Raw genomic sequence first — 17029 nt, 5'->3', positions numbered from 1 at the left:
CATAAAAAAGGCCACATTTACGTGAGCCCAGCAGCCAATGTCAAGATTTCTCTCTTTTTTTCTGGCTCCCTACCTAAATACCTCTACCCAGGCTAAAAAAATCCTACAACTTTATGGGCGCGCAGGAACCTGCTAATCGGAAGTTTAAAATCGCCTTAAGCTGCTGGTATGGAGTGCTCAGTCCAAAGGCATGACCCTATAATGTAAAGTGAGAAAACTGATGGCACTTCCTAGCAGATAAATGTTAACAGGTGCAAACTAATCATGAAACATACTCAAACAAATATACAGCTGAACTCTGAGACACTTAGGTGTGCAAACATTGAATACAATATTGCTAAGGAAATACATTTAAAAATTGAGACACAGTGCATAACAAAAGACAGTTTTATGTGAGCCCAGCAGCCAGTGTAAAGGCATATGTCTTTTATTCTGGATCCCTACATAAATGCCTCTACCCAGGCTAAAAAAATCATACAACTTTTTGGGTGGGTAGGAACCTGCTAATAAGAAGTTTAAAATTACCTTAAGCTGATGGGAAGGAGTGCTCAGTCAGAAGTCATGGCCTCATAATCCAAATTGAGAAAAGTAATAGCACTTCCTAACAAACAAATGTGAACAGGTGCAAACTGAACATGAAATATACGCTAACTCATGTAATGTTGCATTCATACATCCGTGTGTCACAGGCTGAACACAGACCATCAGCCAGTCCACTGACCAGAATGAGAAAACTGACGGCACTTTCTAACAGACAAATGGAAACAGGTGCATTCTGAACATGAAACAGACTCTAACAAATATACAGATGCACTCTGAGATGCTAAGGTATGCAAACATTGTATATATAGTAATTTGGACACAAATTACTGCTAAGGAAATACATTTAAAAATTGAGACACAGTGCATAAAAAAGGCCAGTTTTCCATCAGCCCAGCAGCCAACGTTAAGGCGTATCTTTTTTTTCTGGATCCTTACATTAATGCCCCTACCCGGGCTAAAAAATCCTAGAACTTTTTGGGTGGGTAGGAATCTGCTAATAAAAAGTTTAAAATTGCCAATAGGTGTTATCAGTATTTGTACAGGAGGAGGTGAGCTGTGATATCTCCCATTGTGAATGGGGGATCCTGTGTTATCTACTGTATATAGATAGAGGTGTTATCAGTCATTGCACATGAGGCGGTGAGCTGTGACATCACCTATTGTGAATGGTGATTCCTGTGTTATCTACGGTATATAGAGGTATTATCAGTCATTGTACAGGAGGAGGAGGTGAGCTGTGACATCCCCTATTGTGAATGGTGATTCCTGTGTTATCTACGGTATATAGAGGTGTTATCAGTCAGTGTCCTAATTTTTGCTTACAAATACTGATGTAAAATACTGACCAAATACTGAAGGGGTGACCGGGGTCTACCTGTTCTGATAATAAAATGACTGCTAAGAACAGGATATATCGGCCTATTAACATTGCATGAAGTCTCGGGTGAAAATGGCAAGATATTTTATTTTACGTATCTATACTGAGAAGAAAATAGCTGTTTTTTTGTAATTAGACGACGCAGAATAAGTATCTTGTAAAGGCATAATTTAATAATATAATATAAAACATATAAATATTGGACGATGTTATTTGCGGCTTTGCCTGATCCCGATCTCACATGCACGGATCACTTTCTCCGCAGTGTTCATCTCTTGCACATTGGCCGCCTCTCGTCCCCACCGCTTGGCCGCACAATACACCCGATCCTTCACCGCGCATTGTTTATAGCCGTCACATTTGGCACTGGAATGATTACACATCATACGCCCAATAAATCGCATTCACCTCTTGCCAGGGCATCGGGCGGCCCAATGGATTTCACAAGGGAACGACATGAGAGCTCCAGCATTTCCTCTCTCCGAAAACACCAGTAAAGTAATACTGCGGTCTCTCTGCCAAAAATAATGACACCATCCTGTGCGTATCAAATAATCCATACACCCACTTGGGCACGGGAAACAAAGCGAATTCATGTGAATAAATTCAGTGGTGTCGCATTTTGGATATGGATCACTTACATCAATAACATCAAGAGGCAGAGGTCCTGTGCCCAAAAATTATCCTCAAATGGGGTATATTACTTTTCAAAACTTACAAACACACATTCAGGAGGGTGCCCCGATCTTCAGCTATGAGCTCCAGATACTTATTGGGTTGTTCCGGAAACAATTCAGCTTTTCCTGCGTCTCGCTGTTTTCACATGTGTGTGTGTGAAGGGGACTGGTTACCTGCTGAATCAATAGCCAAGCCAGCCCCCTTCTCTTTTTATGCCTCACCTACTTTTTTTTAATTTTGTTAAAAAACATTAGTAAATATTTCGGAACTAGTGATGAGCGGGCACTACTATGCTCGGGTGCTCAGTACTCGTAACTAGTGATGAGCGGGCACTACCATGCTCGTGTGCTCAGTACTGGTAACTAGTGATGAGCGGGCACTACCATGCTCGTGTGCTCAGTACTGGTAACTAGTGATGAGTTGGCACTACCATGCTTGGGTGGTCAGTACTTGTAACTAGTGATGAGCGGGCACTACCATGCTCGGGTGCTCAGTACTCGTAATTAGTGATGAGCAGGCACTACCATGCTCGGGTGCTCTGTACTTGTAACTAGTGATGAGTGGGCACTACCATGCTCGGGTGCTCTGTACTTGTAACTAGTGATGAGCGGGCACTACAATGCTTGGGTGGTCAGTACTCGTAACTAGTGATGAGCGGGCACTACCATGATCAGGTGCTCAGTACTCGTAACTAGTGATGAGCGGGCACTACCATGCTCGGGTGCTCTGTACTGGTAACTAGTGATGAGCGAGCACTACCATGCTCGGGTGCTCAGTACTGGTAACTAGTGATGAGCGGGCACTACCATGCTCAGGTGCTCAGTACTCGTAACTAGTGATGAGCGGGCACTACCATGCTCGGGTGCTCAGTACTCGTAACTAGTGATGAGCAGGCACTACCATGCTCGGGTGCTCAGTACTGGTAACTAGTGATGAGCGGGCACTACCATGCTCGGGTGCTCAGTACTTGTAACTAGTGATGAGCGGGCACTACCATGCTCAGGTGCTCAGTACTCGTAACTAGTGATGAGCGGGCACTACCATGCTCGGGTGCTCAGTACTTGTAACTAGTGATGAGCGGGCACTACCATGCTCAGGTGCTCAGTACTGGTAACTAGTGATGAGCGGGCACTACCATGCTCAGGTCCTCTGTACTGGTAACTAGTGATGAGCGAGCACTACCATGCTCAGGTGCTCAGTACTGGTAACTAGTGATGAGCGGGCACTACCATGCTTGGGTGCTCAGTACTGGTAACTAGTGATGAGTGAGCACTACCATGCTCAGGTGCTCAGTACTCCTAACTAGTGATGAGCGGACACTACCATGCTCAGGTGCTCAGTACTAGTAACTAGTGATGAGCGGGCACTACCATACTCGGGTGCTCAGTACTAGTAACTAGTGATGAGCGGGCACTACCATGCTCAGGTGCTCAGTACTAGTAACTAGTGATGAGCGGACACTACCATGCTCAGGTGCTCAGTACTAGTAACTAGTGATGAGCGGGCACTACCATGCTCAGGTGCTTAGTACTGGTAACTGGTGATGAGTGGGCACTACCATGCTTGGGTGCTCAGTACTAGTAACTAGTGATGAGCGGGCACTACCATGCTCAGGTGCTCAGTACTGGTAACTAGTGATGAGCGGGCACTACCATGCTCGGGTGCTCAGTACTCGTAACTAGTGATGAGCGGGCACTACCATGCTCGGGTGCTCAGTACTGGTAACTAGTGATGAGCGGGCACTACCATGCTCGGGTGCTCAGTACTAGTAACTACTGATGAGCGGGCACTACCATGCTCAGGTGCTCAGTACTGGTAACTAGTGATGAGCGAGCACTACCATGCTCAGATGCTCTGTACTGGTAACTAGTGATGAGCGGGCACTACCATGCTCAGATGCTCTGTACTGGTAACTAGTGATGAGCGAGCACTACCATGCTCAGGTGCTCAGTACTCCTAACTAGTGATGAGCGAGCACTACCATGCTCGGGTGCTCAGTACTGGTAACTAGTGATGAGCGGGCACTACCATGCTCAGGTGCTCTGTACTTGTAATTAGTGATGAGTGGGCACTACCATGCTCAGGTGCTCTGTACTCGTAACTAGTGATGAGCGGGCACTACCATGCTCGGGTGCTCAGTACTGGTAACTAGTGATGAGCGGGCACTACCATGCTTGGGTGCTCAGTACTCGTAACTAGTGATGAGCGGGCACTACCATGCTCAGGTGCTCTATACTGGTAACTAGTGATGAGCGGGCACTACCATGCTCGGGTGCTCAGTACTGGTAACTAGTGATGAGCGAGCACTACCATGCTCAGGTGCTCAGTACTCGTAACTAGTGATGAGTGGACACTACCATGCTCGGGTGCTCAGTACTCGTAACTAGTGATGAGTGGGCACTACCATGCTCGGGTGCTCAGTACTCGTAACTAGTGATGAGCGGGCACTACCATGCTCGGGTGCTCAGTACTGGTAACTAGTGATGAGCGAGCACTACCATGCTCGGGTGCTCAGTACTGGTAACTAGTGATGAGCGGGCACTACCATGCTCAGGTGCTCTGTACTGGTAACTAGTGATGAGCGGGCACTACCATGCTCGGGTGCTCAGTACTGGTAACTAGTGATGAGCGGGCACTACCATGCTCGGGTGCTCAGTACTGGTAACTAGTGATGAGCGGGCACTACCATGCTCGGGTGCTCAGTACTGGTAACTAGTGATGAGCGGGCACTACCATGCTCGGGTGCTGCAGGTGACAAAACATGATATTATTCTTAAATTTGCTTGATTTTGGAATGTAATCATTCTTTTACACTATAATAAAGCTTTTTATTAAAAAGATCTGATCAGATCAAATTTTTGCAGTAAGATCTTTTCAGGACTTTGCTTATTTCCTCATTTTCCCCATAGACTGAAAGTTGATGTTTCGAAGTTTTTTTTTTTTATTGGTGATGATTTTTATGGATTTTTGTGGTCTATATATTTTATTTATCTTATAATGTACAAACAACACTTTGTTTCTTTTTTGGTGTTTACTATTTCTTTTGAATGTTTTCCACGCTGTATTTGTATTATTATAGGATGTGTAATATAAATATTTCTGGCGTCTTCTGAGATTGTGTTTCTTTCTTTATTCATAGTGAATGTCTTCTCCCCCCCGGTGAAGTCTGCTCATCGTCTGCAGGGGTTTCCATCGCTCCACTGACAGGGTTTTGCCTTTTTTTAAACTTTGCACTAAATTCAGTATGAACATTGTGCAGCACGTTGGCACAAAGGATATTAACGTAATTAAAAAAAACATAATCCAAAAAATTGACTGTTACCCACAAAGAGATCTATCGCCCTGTGTCAATCTGTAATGAAGTAACAAAAGATTTAGTTGTTGGATAAAATTCTTTTTAAAGGGAACCTGTCACCAGATTTGCTCTCCAGTCCTACTTTCTCCAGTCTAATGGGTGTCGCTGCTCTCCGCTCCGGCACCTACTTTCTCCAGTCTGATGGGTGTCGCTGCTCTCCGGTCTGGCACCTCCTCTCTCCAGTCTAATGGGTGTCGCTGCTCTCCAGTCCGGCACCTACTTTCTCCAGTCTAATGGGCGTCGCTGCTCTCCAGTCCGGCACCTACTTTCTCCAGTCTGATGGGTGTCGCTGCTCTCCAGTCCGGCACCTACTTTCTCCAGTCTGATGGGTGTCGCTGCTCTCCGGTCTGGCACCTACTTTCTCCAGTCTAATGGGCGTCGCTGCTCTCCAGTCCGGCACCTACTTTCTCCAGTCTAATGGGTGTCGCTGCTCTCCGCTCCGGCACCTACTTTCTCCAGTCTAATGGGCGTCGCTGCTCTCCAGTCCGGCACCTCCTCTCTCCAGTCTAATGGGTGTTGCTGCTCTCCAGTCCGGCACCTACTTTCTCCAGTCTAATGGGCGTCGCTGCTCTCCAGTCCGGCACCTACTTTCTCCAGTCTAATGGGCGTCGCTGCTCTCCAGTCCGGCACCTACTTTCTCCAGTCTAATGGGTGTCGCTGCTCTCCGCTCCGGCACCTACTTTCTCCAGTCTAATGGGCGTCGCTGCTCTCCAGTCCGGCACCTCCTCTCTCCAGTCTAATGGGTGTTGCTGCTCTCCAGTCCGGCACCTACTTTCTCCAGTCTAATGGGCGTCGCTGCTCTCCAGTCCGGCACCTACTTTCTCCAGTCTAATGGGCGTCGCTGCTCTCCAGTCCGGCACCTACTTTCTCCAGTCTAATGGGTGTCGCTGCTCTCCAGTCCGGCACCTCCTCTCTCCAGTCTAATGGGCGTCGCTGCTCTCCGGTCTGGCACCTCTTCTCTCAAGTCTAATGGGTGTTGCTGCTCTCCGGTGCGGCACCTCTTCTCTCCGGTCCTATGGGTGTCGCTGCTCTCCGCTCCAGAACCTCTTCTCTCCGATCTAAAGGGTGTCGCTGCTCTCCGGTATGGCACCTTCTCTCTCCGATCTAAAGGGTGTCGCTGCTCTCCGGTACGGCACCTTCTCTCTCCGATCTAAATGGTGTCGCTGCTCTCTGGTACGGCACCTTCTCTCTAGTCTGATGGGTGTTGCTGCTCTCTGCTCCAGCACCTCTTCTCTCTGATCCAATGGGTGTCGCTGCTCTCTGGTGCGGCACCTTCTCTCTAGTCTGATGGGTGTTGCTGCTCTCCGCTCCAGCACCTCCTCTCTCCGGTCCAATGGGTGTTGCTGCTCTCCGGTCTTGCCCCTCCTCTCTCTGGTTGGATGGGTGTCGCTGCTTTCCGGTCTGGCACCTCCTCTCTCTGGTCCAATGGGCGTCGCTGCTCTCCGGTCTGGCACCTCCTCTCTCCATTCTATTGGGCATCGCAGCTCTTTGCTCCGGCACCTCTTCTCTCCGGTCAGATGGGTGTCGCTGCTCTCCGCTCCGGCACCTTCTCTCTCCGGTCTAATGGGCGTCACTGCTCTCCGGTTAACGCCTCCTCTCTGCTACGATCTCTGTCCTCCTTCTACCCAGCCCAGTGTGGATGACGTGCCTATATCATCCACACAGCCCGAGATGTGCAGGTGCACTGTCATCTGCCCTGCAGGGGGGGGGGGGGGGGGAGGTCAAAGTACTGTAATGCACAGGCGTGAGGAAAGGTTAAAGACCGCCCGCACATGCCTACAATACTTTGATCTGCCCGGAGTAGGGTCGCACAACCAGCTGAAGCAGGGGTTGGGGCCGGCGGGCCCCCTGCACCTTAGGGCCCATTCACGGTCGCGATCCCTGCGACTGCGATCATTCCTCCCCTGGATATATGTAAACATTTAGTAATTGGAGCTCATTTAATGCTGCAATATTGGATAATGATTCTCTTTTCCAGGACCTCAAGTAAACTTTTTTCAACAACTTATTTCCAAATTTGACAATAAAAGCTAATTACGTCTGAATTCTGCACCGGGAGAGATTTCTCTATCAGCAATATGTGCGTATTGTGTTTAATAGATGACCATGACAGATTCCTGTAATCCGCAGATGTAGCAGCCCCTCCTTTCTTTGTCCTCGCCTTCCTCGCACTCTTTCGGGCACTGCGGTTAATCTGACAAGACTCAGAGACAGATCAACTTGCATAAATATTTAATTCTGATTTCACATCACCGCCGTTGAGTCAACAACTATAATTTCACATACAGCCCCGTCCAAACTAAACACCTCCGGACCTTCACACGCTGCTACATTGTTGCACAATATTTCCTTTTCTCATCATTTTATCCGTCGTTTTGTTACTTTTCTTTTCACGTAAAGATCAATATATTGTTCCCGGTTGACATTCAGCTGCTAGGACAATGGCTGCGATGCTCATTCACCTGGTGTAAGGATAGAAAGGAGCAGTCCATATACAAATACCTGTAATCACTTATCAGAAGGAGGATTTGTTCTGCTCCGTCAATAATCCGAGTAGAGCTTCCCGCAGCAGCCGTGCCAGACAGACCTTTCCAATATCATGTGAAAATGCAATCACTGCTGAGAATCCGGGGAACTGTTTACACAAGTGTATGATACATGTGAAAATGGGCACTTAAAGGGGTATTCCGCTCCTTTGTGTAAGTTTACACATGGCTCCAATATGGTAAAAAACTAATGAAAATAAGTAAATATTGACCTTCTGATACTCCACCATTCTTATGTTCCACTGGACCTTTTCTTTGGCATGTGACCCCTGCAGCCAGTCAGTGGCCACAGTGATTAGTTACGGCTGTCAAGTGTCACCCAAACCAAAAGAGAAGAAAAGAAGACAGGGGATACAGGAGCATCAGAGAAAGGAAGTATATACATATAAAGTTAAAGAAAGGGGCAGAAAAACCCTTCAAATCGTGATTGTCTTATCAGTAAACCTTGTCTTATTTGATAGCCTTTTCAACAACTGACAAAATTGCAAATTACTGTGTTAATCCAAAAATACATTTTAAGCCCAAACGATTGCTTCAAAATTGCCAAAAGTAAACGGAGGTGGGTCTTTGTCTCAACAGGAAGAGGGGACGGGTCTTTGTAACTCTACAGGAAGTGGGGGCGAGTCTATGTAACTCTACAGGAAGTGGGGGCGGGTCTTTGTAACTCTACAGGAAGTGGGGGCGAGTCTATGTAACTCTACAGGAAGTGGGGTGGGTCTTTGTCTCTCTACAGGAAGTGGGGGCGAGTCTTTGTCTCTCTACAGGAAGTGGGGGTGGGTCTTTGTCGCTCTACAGGAAGTGGGGGTGGGTCTTTGCCTCTCTACAGGAAGTGGGGACGGGTCTTTGCCTCTCTACAGGAAGTGGGGGTGGGTCTTTGTCTCTCTACAGGAAGTGGGGACGGGTCTTTGTCGCTCTGCAGAAAGTTAGGTTGGGTCCTTGTCTCTACAGGAAGAGGGGAGGGTCTTTTTCTCCCTACAGGAAGGTTTTTTTGCCTTCCTACAGGAAATGGGGAGGATCTTTGTTTCGCTACAGGAAGTGTAGGTGGGTCTTTGTCTCTCTACAGGAAGTCTAGGTGTATCCATGTCTCTACAGGAAGTAGAGGCGGGTCTATATGTGGCTCCCCTGAGGCTTCAGGCACCATAGGGTATTACACCTCTTTTAAGGGGTAATATCCATCCCGGGTTAGGAGGGGGTTAACTGCCGGTGCCTTCACAAAACCACACACATAAAACAATAAGGTGTTTTCCCATAGGGGGGTGGACTAGGGCACACAGGGAGGATAGCCATCATGAATCATGGGACTTCCTCAGTCGCTAGGACAACCACTGGGGGGCGGCACTACTTGGGATAAGAAGTAGGCACAACAATCACACTTTAGCAGTCTTTCCTGGGCACAGCTTGGTATAACATCTCGCACAGACAACAGGAGTCGAGTCTTTCTCTTTCTTCGTGGGGCCCGTGGCTTGGAGCTGGAGACTGAGCCCGGGTAGAGGCGGTTCTTTATATCTCTACAGAAAGTGGGGACGGGTCTTTGTCTCTCTACAGGAAGTGAGGTCAGGTCTTTACTGCTCTATAGGAAGCGAGGTCAGATCTTTACCTCTCTACATTTATTGGGGCAGATCTTTTTCTCTCTGCTCATGTTCTGCAGCCTGTGATATCGGATACATGCATAATAGAGAGACAGGTTTTCCATTTATGTCAAGCATGTCAGTAGATAATGGCAGATGCAAGGCATGCTAAGAAGCAAGGGAAAGGAAGTCCCAGCACCTATAGTGTTGGTAGAATGCTAATAAAGAGAAAACACCCACTGAAAAAGAGCAGATTGCAAGTTACAGAGCAAGAAAATCAGGATGGTTCCTTAACATATCAAAGTAAAGCAATTTTAAGGGGGACAAGACCAAAACTTTCTATGGTCAAAAAGACAGATTCCCTTCCAGTATTGGGCCATAGCAGGGGTTAGTCCTGCTCCCCTCCTAGTAATATGCTTGAATGTGACAGATACTAATATATGTTAATGATATTTTAATGCTCATTATGATAAAGTCTTGATGTTTTTGCTATTTTGGGGTATTTTTATGATCGGCGAGGCAATGCAAATTGCTGCTGGCATGATGGACCTTGGGAGTGAAGTACTTGGCTCCCAACCGGAGGATTTCCTTTTCAATTATTGGTAATTACATCGGCGCATTGTCTTAGGCTGAAGGTTTTGTGGCCGGCTGCATGGAAATCTAAAACCATTGAAGAAAGGTGACAATTATTAATCTGAGCTTCGTCATCAGCATCAGACGATAAGAAACGGAGCATTAATCCTCCGCAGCTGTAATTCCTTAAGAAAACATGGAAACTGAACGAGACTCTGGTTACACGCTCAAGTTTCAGTTTGGCGGCGATGGAGGAACGAGCCGGTGTGGATTATCGGCCCATTTCCGATAGAATATTTAAATAATACAATTGAACCATGAACCATGGCAATTGTGAAGTCTTCTGTTCACGATGCACGTCCCGAAGGGAACAAGACGTGATGCAATGGCTACAAAATCCTCGGGTTATTTAAGGTTTTGGAAAATTCCATGACATCCACCAAGTTCCGTTTTGAGGGCTAACTTGGAAATATTGAAATGGTTGACCCCGTCTTAGAAGGGGATCTCCACTGATGACTGGAGGTCCAACTGCTGAGACCCCCACCGACACCGAGAACAGGGCTTTATTTGATGTCGGCAAATTAACCACCAGTCATATCAGCCAGTGCCATACATGATCATGATGGATGGAGTTACTCCATTAAAATAAGGAGCTTTAGAACCCTAACAATCAGCAAATTATCAACTTTTTGATATTTTGTCAAAGCGGTTTTCCAGGCTTAGTCTACGAGTCTGTAGGTCTGCGAGTGTGTGACTGCAACTATGTGATTTACATACATATTGTCACATGCAGCATCACTCAATGCAAGAGTATACAGTCTAGTCGGAATGTGGCTGGAATTATACACATCACATGCTTACAGTCAAATGGCAGCTCGCCGCTGGCGCCAGTGCCGGAGAATCCTGACAGCGCACAGTGCGAGCAATGTGAATACTGACAAGTCTGCAGTCACATATACACATACTATATATACACAGTGTGTTCACCCATAATCTGTCCATGGTCATTAACTTGGGAACGTTGGCAGCTATAGGCATAGAAGTGGTGTCTAGGTATAGTAAAGTAGCCCTGCGCTACGCAATGAAACCACCTATAGCGCCACCTGGTGGAAAGCAACGGAGTTAGCATTTATATCTATATAAAACAGAACGAGATAGAGAAAAAAAGTGAATTACAAAGTTGTAGGGCATCATCAATTCAATACGAATCGACACCTTGCATACAGAAATGCTATGATTAGAAGGTGTAAACCTCACAAGGCTGCGGACGTGAAGCAATACCTCATGGAGACCTTCCTACAAGTCATTGGGTATGGTGGCTGTGTGGAGTGGCCTCCGCTCACCTGACCTGACCCCAGTGGACTTCTTTCTGTGAGGTCACATCATACAGCCGGTGTATGCGACCCCTCCAACAACATTGCAGGACCTACGACGCCGTATCACAGCTTCTTGTGCAAACGTGTCACCTGCCATATTGCACAACGTGCAGCAAGATACAGTATGCTGTGCAGAGGCCAGATGTGCATTGCAGCCGACGGGGCCACTCTGAGCATCAAAGTTACATGAGCGCCATAGGCATGACCAGCATTCAATGTTTCAGAGGGGTCCTGGGTTTCATATCATAGTATTTCTGTATGCAAGGTGTCGATTCGTATTGAATTGATGACGCCCTACAACTTTGTAATTCACTTTTTTTCTCTCTCTCGTTCCATTTTCGAAATAAAAATGCTAACTCCGTTGTTTTCCACCAGGTGGCGCTATAGGTGGTTTCATTGCATAGCGCATGGATACTTTACTATACCTAGACAACACTTCTATTCCTATAGCTGCCACTGTTCTCAAATTAATGGCGGTGAACAGGATATGGGTGGACACACTATATATATATATATATATAAAAATATATATATATATATATATATATATATATATATAGGCTCATGCTTATATTCAGGCACAAACACACATAAATACAAAGAGATTCACACATGCCATACACATATCCACATATACTGTACATACACACAGGCACATACATATACACTAATACACAAGCATAAACACACATAAAACAAGCAGATCCAACAAGTATACTCACCTCTCGGTTTCTTCATAAGTTGCTGGTGACCCCATTGAGTTTGTGTCCTGGATGTGGAGCTGTATGTCCTCCATCTTCTTGCTGTCCCCTCAGCTGTGCCTTTCAGAACTAATTGTACAGGAGGAGAAGGTGGGCTGTGACATCAGCTATTGTAAATGGTGGATCCTGTGTTATCTGCTGTATATAGAGGTGTTGTCAGTCACTGTACAGAAGGAGGAGGAGGTGAGCTGTGATATCACCTATTGTGAATAGAAGTTCCTGGTCCTCTACTATATATGGAGGTGTTATTAGTCATTGCATAGGAGGAGGAGGTGAGCTGTGACATCACCTATTGGGAATGGTGGATTCTTCGTCGTCTACTGTATATGGAGGTGTTATTAGCCATTGTACAGGAGGAGGAGAGGGTCTGCTGTGACATCACCTATTGGGAATGGTGGATTCTTCGTCATCTACTGTATATGGAAGTGTTATTAGCCATTGTACAGGAGGAGGAGAGGGTCTGCTGTGACATCACCTATTGGGAATGGTGGATTCTTCGTCGTCTACTGTATATGGAGGTGTTATTAGCCATTGTACAGGAGGAGGAGAGGGTCTGCTGTGACATCACCTATTGGGAATGGTGGATTCTTCGTCATCTACTGTATATGGAGGTGTTATTAGCCATTGTACAGGAGGAGGAGAGGGTCTGCTGTGACATCACCTATTGGGAATGGTGGATTCTTCGTCATCTACTGTATATGGAGGTGTTATTAGCCATTGTACAGGAGGAGGAGAGGGTCTGCTGGGACATCACCTATTGGGAATTGTGGATTCTTCGTCATTTACTGTATATAGAGCTGTTATCTATCTTTCAAAACCTGTCTGTGATGATAATGAGATGACTGTTGAAAAGTGATTTCTATGGAATTTGAAGTATCATTCTGATATCAGTTTTTTTTGTTTTTTTTTTTTATAAAAAAATTATTAAATCCATAAAGTAAACTTGAAGTCTGACCTTCCCTGTAAAGCCTCTGTGCAGGACTGATGGTCTCGTTGCAGTAATCCTGTTATTTTGTGCTGTGTAACCTTAGCTGTAACTGCTTTGGATGGAGTACAAGTGCTATTCATAAGAGTAATGTAACATGAAGCACAAGTGCAATGTAAGACATTCGGGGCCAATTGGTGTAAAGTGTAATAATACACGCATCGCCTTATAATAGATCTGAATTGCCTAATTTTCCTCCTTAGTCCTGTTTACTATAAGCAGAGTACTCTCTGTATTAGGAGATGGTGGATACATCGAGGGGGGATTTATCAAAATAGCAGGTTATAATGCAAACTCTGCTGCGCGGGGGTCATCTGCTGCCAGACCCCTCTGAGTATCATCTATATATCTGGAGAAATAAGCATTGAACATGTTGAGATCTAACATGCCCAATCCTTCTTTCACCAGACATCTGCAGCTGGAGAGGAGTGTGGACGCCCCCATACACCGCAGATGCGGCCGATGTATTGTAACGTGTATGGCCACCGTTAGAGGGAGCACCTTGCATGCAGCCACCTCTCCACTGACGTCTATTGGGATATATCAACCTCTCAGAATTGGGCATTATGCTTCTCATAGACGAGCATCCCAGAGGGTGGATGTGCACCTAATACATTAAATGTGTCAGATGGGAATACCCCTTTAAATGACCACTGGTGTACCAATGTTCTTTCCATAAATCAATAGTACAAGTCAATATAAGAAACTTTATAATATATATTATCAGCAAAAGATTCTTCTTTCTCCACTTATGAGCCACTTCCCTCTATTACTAAAGATTATTGGACCAATGGACGTAGAGCGGAGTCCACAGCTCTAAGGGATCTGGACTCTTTCCAGCACAGAGCGCCGCTTATGTCGATCTCATTGTTGTTCTCATTGTTGTGTTGTATTAGATATTTCTTTGTTTGTCAGTTTAACACAGAAGGCCAGGCATGGGATTGGTAATTATAGTAAAGCAATCATTCTGATACTCTCGAAAGTGTCTTGGGGTTTCAACAAAGCCATTATTCTCCCAGAAACTAGTGCTATTATGGATAGTGATAGGAGACTCAGTGGAGCCATCACGACAGGGGGTCTCACATGCAATGAGGGGCTTGGATTCAGGAAAATATCTCCACCAATGCTTAGTTAGGTTTTGGGGGGAGGTTCTTGAGGGGCGGCTTGGCGTACCTAGGACATTGGTGAGGGAATGGGGGTTGTTTCTGGCTGGTGCTTTATACGCACACTACAGTCGTGGTATCTGTCTTCTGGAGGCGCATACGCTGTGACCGGAGACCATACCGGTGGGAGATACAAAGCTGTGGATCAACCAAAAGTTGGGAGACAATGATTATCGCCTGGTACGGGGGCAATCAAACTACCAGTCTTGGTTTGGGATCTGGAGGACTGGGGGCATCACATTGTGGCTAACTGGAGTCACAGTAAGACCGTGGATGGAAAAAATAAAAAAAAATACATTGGTAACCTGCCTAGGTGACTAACACAACCCATAATCTCACATCTTCCCACTGTGAAACTTTGCTCAAGAAAAGACAGACAAGCTGTTCACTGAGAGAGCAGGGTCTAGTAGCTCAAAAGGAAGGAGCAGAGTAAAAGAAAGAGGCAGAGACACACACTGACGAGTGCTTCTACTTTCTAGTAAGTGTTTATTGCACCTCAGAGCTGGAGTCACAGTTACTCTGCTCAGTTCTGCTGTATAATTGTCATGGTGCTGCTGTGCGGAGTATATTGCATTTGGAATGCTTTTGTCATGGTCTGCTATGCGGAGAATTTTGCATTTGAAAATGTTCTGCTATGTGTCTTGTGCACTTGCTGACAGGTTGTCTTTCAGCACTAGGGTCCACGCTGGTTTTGGGAGGTGCCTTCACAGATGCGCTTCGTTCCTCATGATTGCTCTATTTCTTTACTGGGCTTGCTCTGCCTGAACTTCGCCAGTCATACTTCCTGTTTACTCAGTGTGCTCTTGGCTCCTGTCTGGTATAAGTGTTCTGATCTTGGCTTCTGACCTCGGATTTCTTCCTGACCATGTATCTATCTGCTCCCTGAACCTTATATGTTACCTCTTAGCTTCTAACCTCGGACCTCTTCCTGACCACATCCCTGTCTGCTCCCTGAACCTTATATGTTACCTCCGGGCTTCTGACCTCGGACCTCTTCCTGACGACATCTCTTTCTGCTCCCTGAACCTTATACATTACCTCCTGGCTTCTGACCTCGGACCTCTTCCTGACCACATCTGTCTTTTCCCTGAACCTTATATGTTACCTCCTGCCTTCTTACCTCAGACCTCTTACTGACCATATCTCTGTCTTTTCCCTGAACCTTATACATTGCCTCCCAGCTTCTGACCTCAGACCTCTGCCTGACCTCACCTGTCTGCTCCCTGAATCTTATATGTTACTTCCTGGCTTATTATCCTGGCTTATCTGACTACCCTTCTATTCTTACTGCTTGTAGTGTCTAGCATCACAAAAATGTCCTCCATGCTGCTGACACTTCTGAACATGTGCTACATAAAGACAGGAGAGCAGGAATTCCTCATCTCTGTGTGTGCTGTGTATGGGAGACAACATAGCAGATAGTCTACACCCACCAGCTCAGAGACAGGAGAGCAGGAAACCCTTGTGTGTGTGCTGTGTATGGGAGACATCATAGCAGATAGTCTCTACCCACCAGCTCAGAGACAGGAGAGCAGGAAACCCTCGTGTGTGTGTTGTGTATGGGAGACATCATAGCAGATAGTCTCTACCCACCAGCTCAGAGACAGGAGAGCAGGAAACCCTCGTGTGTGTGTGTTGTGTATGGGAGACATCATTGCAGATAGTCTCTACCCACCAGCTCAGAGACAGGAGAGCAGGAAGCCCTTGTGTGTGTACTGTGTATGGGAGACATCATAGCAGATAGTCTACACTCACCAGCTCAGAGACAGGAGAACAGGAAACCCTCGTGTGTGTGTGCTGTGTATGGGAGACATCATAGCAGATAGTCTCTACCCACCAGCTCAGAGACAGGAGAGCAGGAAACCCTCGTGTGTGTGTTGTGTATGAGAGACATCATTGCAGATAGTCTCTATCCATCAGCTCAGAGACAACTGGAAATTAAAGAATGAGTCCGTAAAGGGGAAAACTATTGAAAACGAAGGATACAAGTCATATAATGACCTGAAATAGTATTATTCCTCATTTACACACAAAACACCTGAACACATTCATAATCTCACATTTCTCTGCAAAAGAATTCGAACTAGATTTTGGAGATACACTTCAAACCGAAATTTGTTACAAAATATATACATTTATTAGAAAAAGGCAGTTTTGTTCATAATTCACTATAAACAATACAAAAAAATGACATAAAAAAAAGTATAAAAAGAAGGCAGACACTTTGCAATCACAAATCATTCATAGTGTTGATTAGTAAGTTTAAAAATAAACATGGATTTTCTCTTTTTGTCATCATTTATACATTGTATCAAAAAACGTTTGTACAATTATTCATTTGGCTTTTCAATCCTTTTTATAGATTTTGTTCCAAATCCCCACCCTAAAAGGGCGGCTTTAAAATAAAAATAATAAAAAAAAGACTCTTTCAAGTAACGACAATCATGGAATTCCAGGAATCCCGTCCTCGGAGCTCCGGTTCTGACGGCTGGACTCGTGGGAACGTGTTTGGAGCATGCGCAGAACATATATGTGCATTAAGTACATATGTAGTGTCTATCTGTTACTGGCAGAAGACGTTGGCACAGTGCAATTACTTTTATA

At 45.7% G+C, this 17029-nt stretch overlaps 1 protein-coding gene across 1 annotated transcript in view; it reads right to left on the bottom strand.

Moving 5' to 3' along the window:
* Positions 1–16646: 16646 nt before the first annotated feature.
* Positions 16647–17029, bottom strand: part of POU2AF3 (POU class 2 homeobox associating factor 3) — a 20880-nt gene continuing 20497 nt past the window's right edge. The window contains exon 5 of the mRNA XM_075327685.1: positions 16647–17029. This exon is cut by the window's right edge and continues 1695 nt beyond it. The gene's annotated coding sequence lies outside the window, so the exon portion shown is untranslated.

This window comes from Anomaloglossus baeobatrachus, chromosome 11 (assembly GCF_048569485.1).
Source record: "Anomaloglossus baeobatrachus isolate aAnoBae1 chromosome 11, aAnoBae1.hap1, whole genome shotgun sequence".
Classification (NCBI taxonomy): Eukaryota; Metazoa; Chordata; class Amphibia; order Anura; family Aromobatidae; genus Anomaloglossus; species Anomaloglossus baeobatrachus.
Note: the sequence above shows the minus strand (reverse complement) of the source record. Positions and strands in the feature narration are given on the sequence as shown.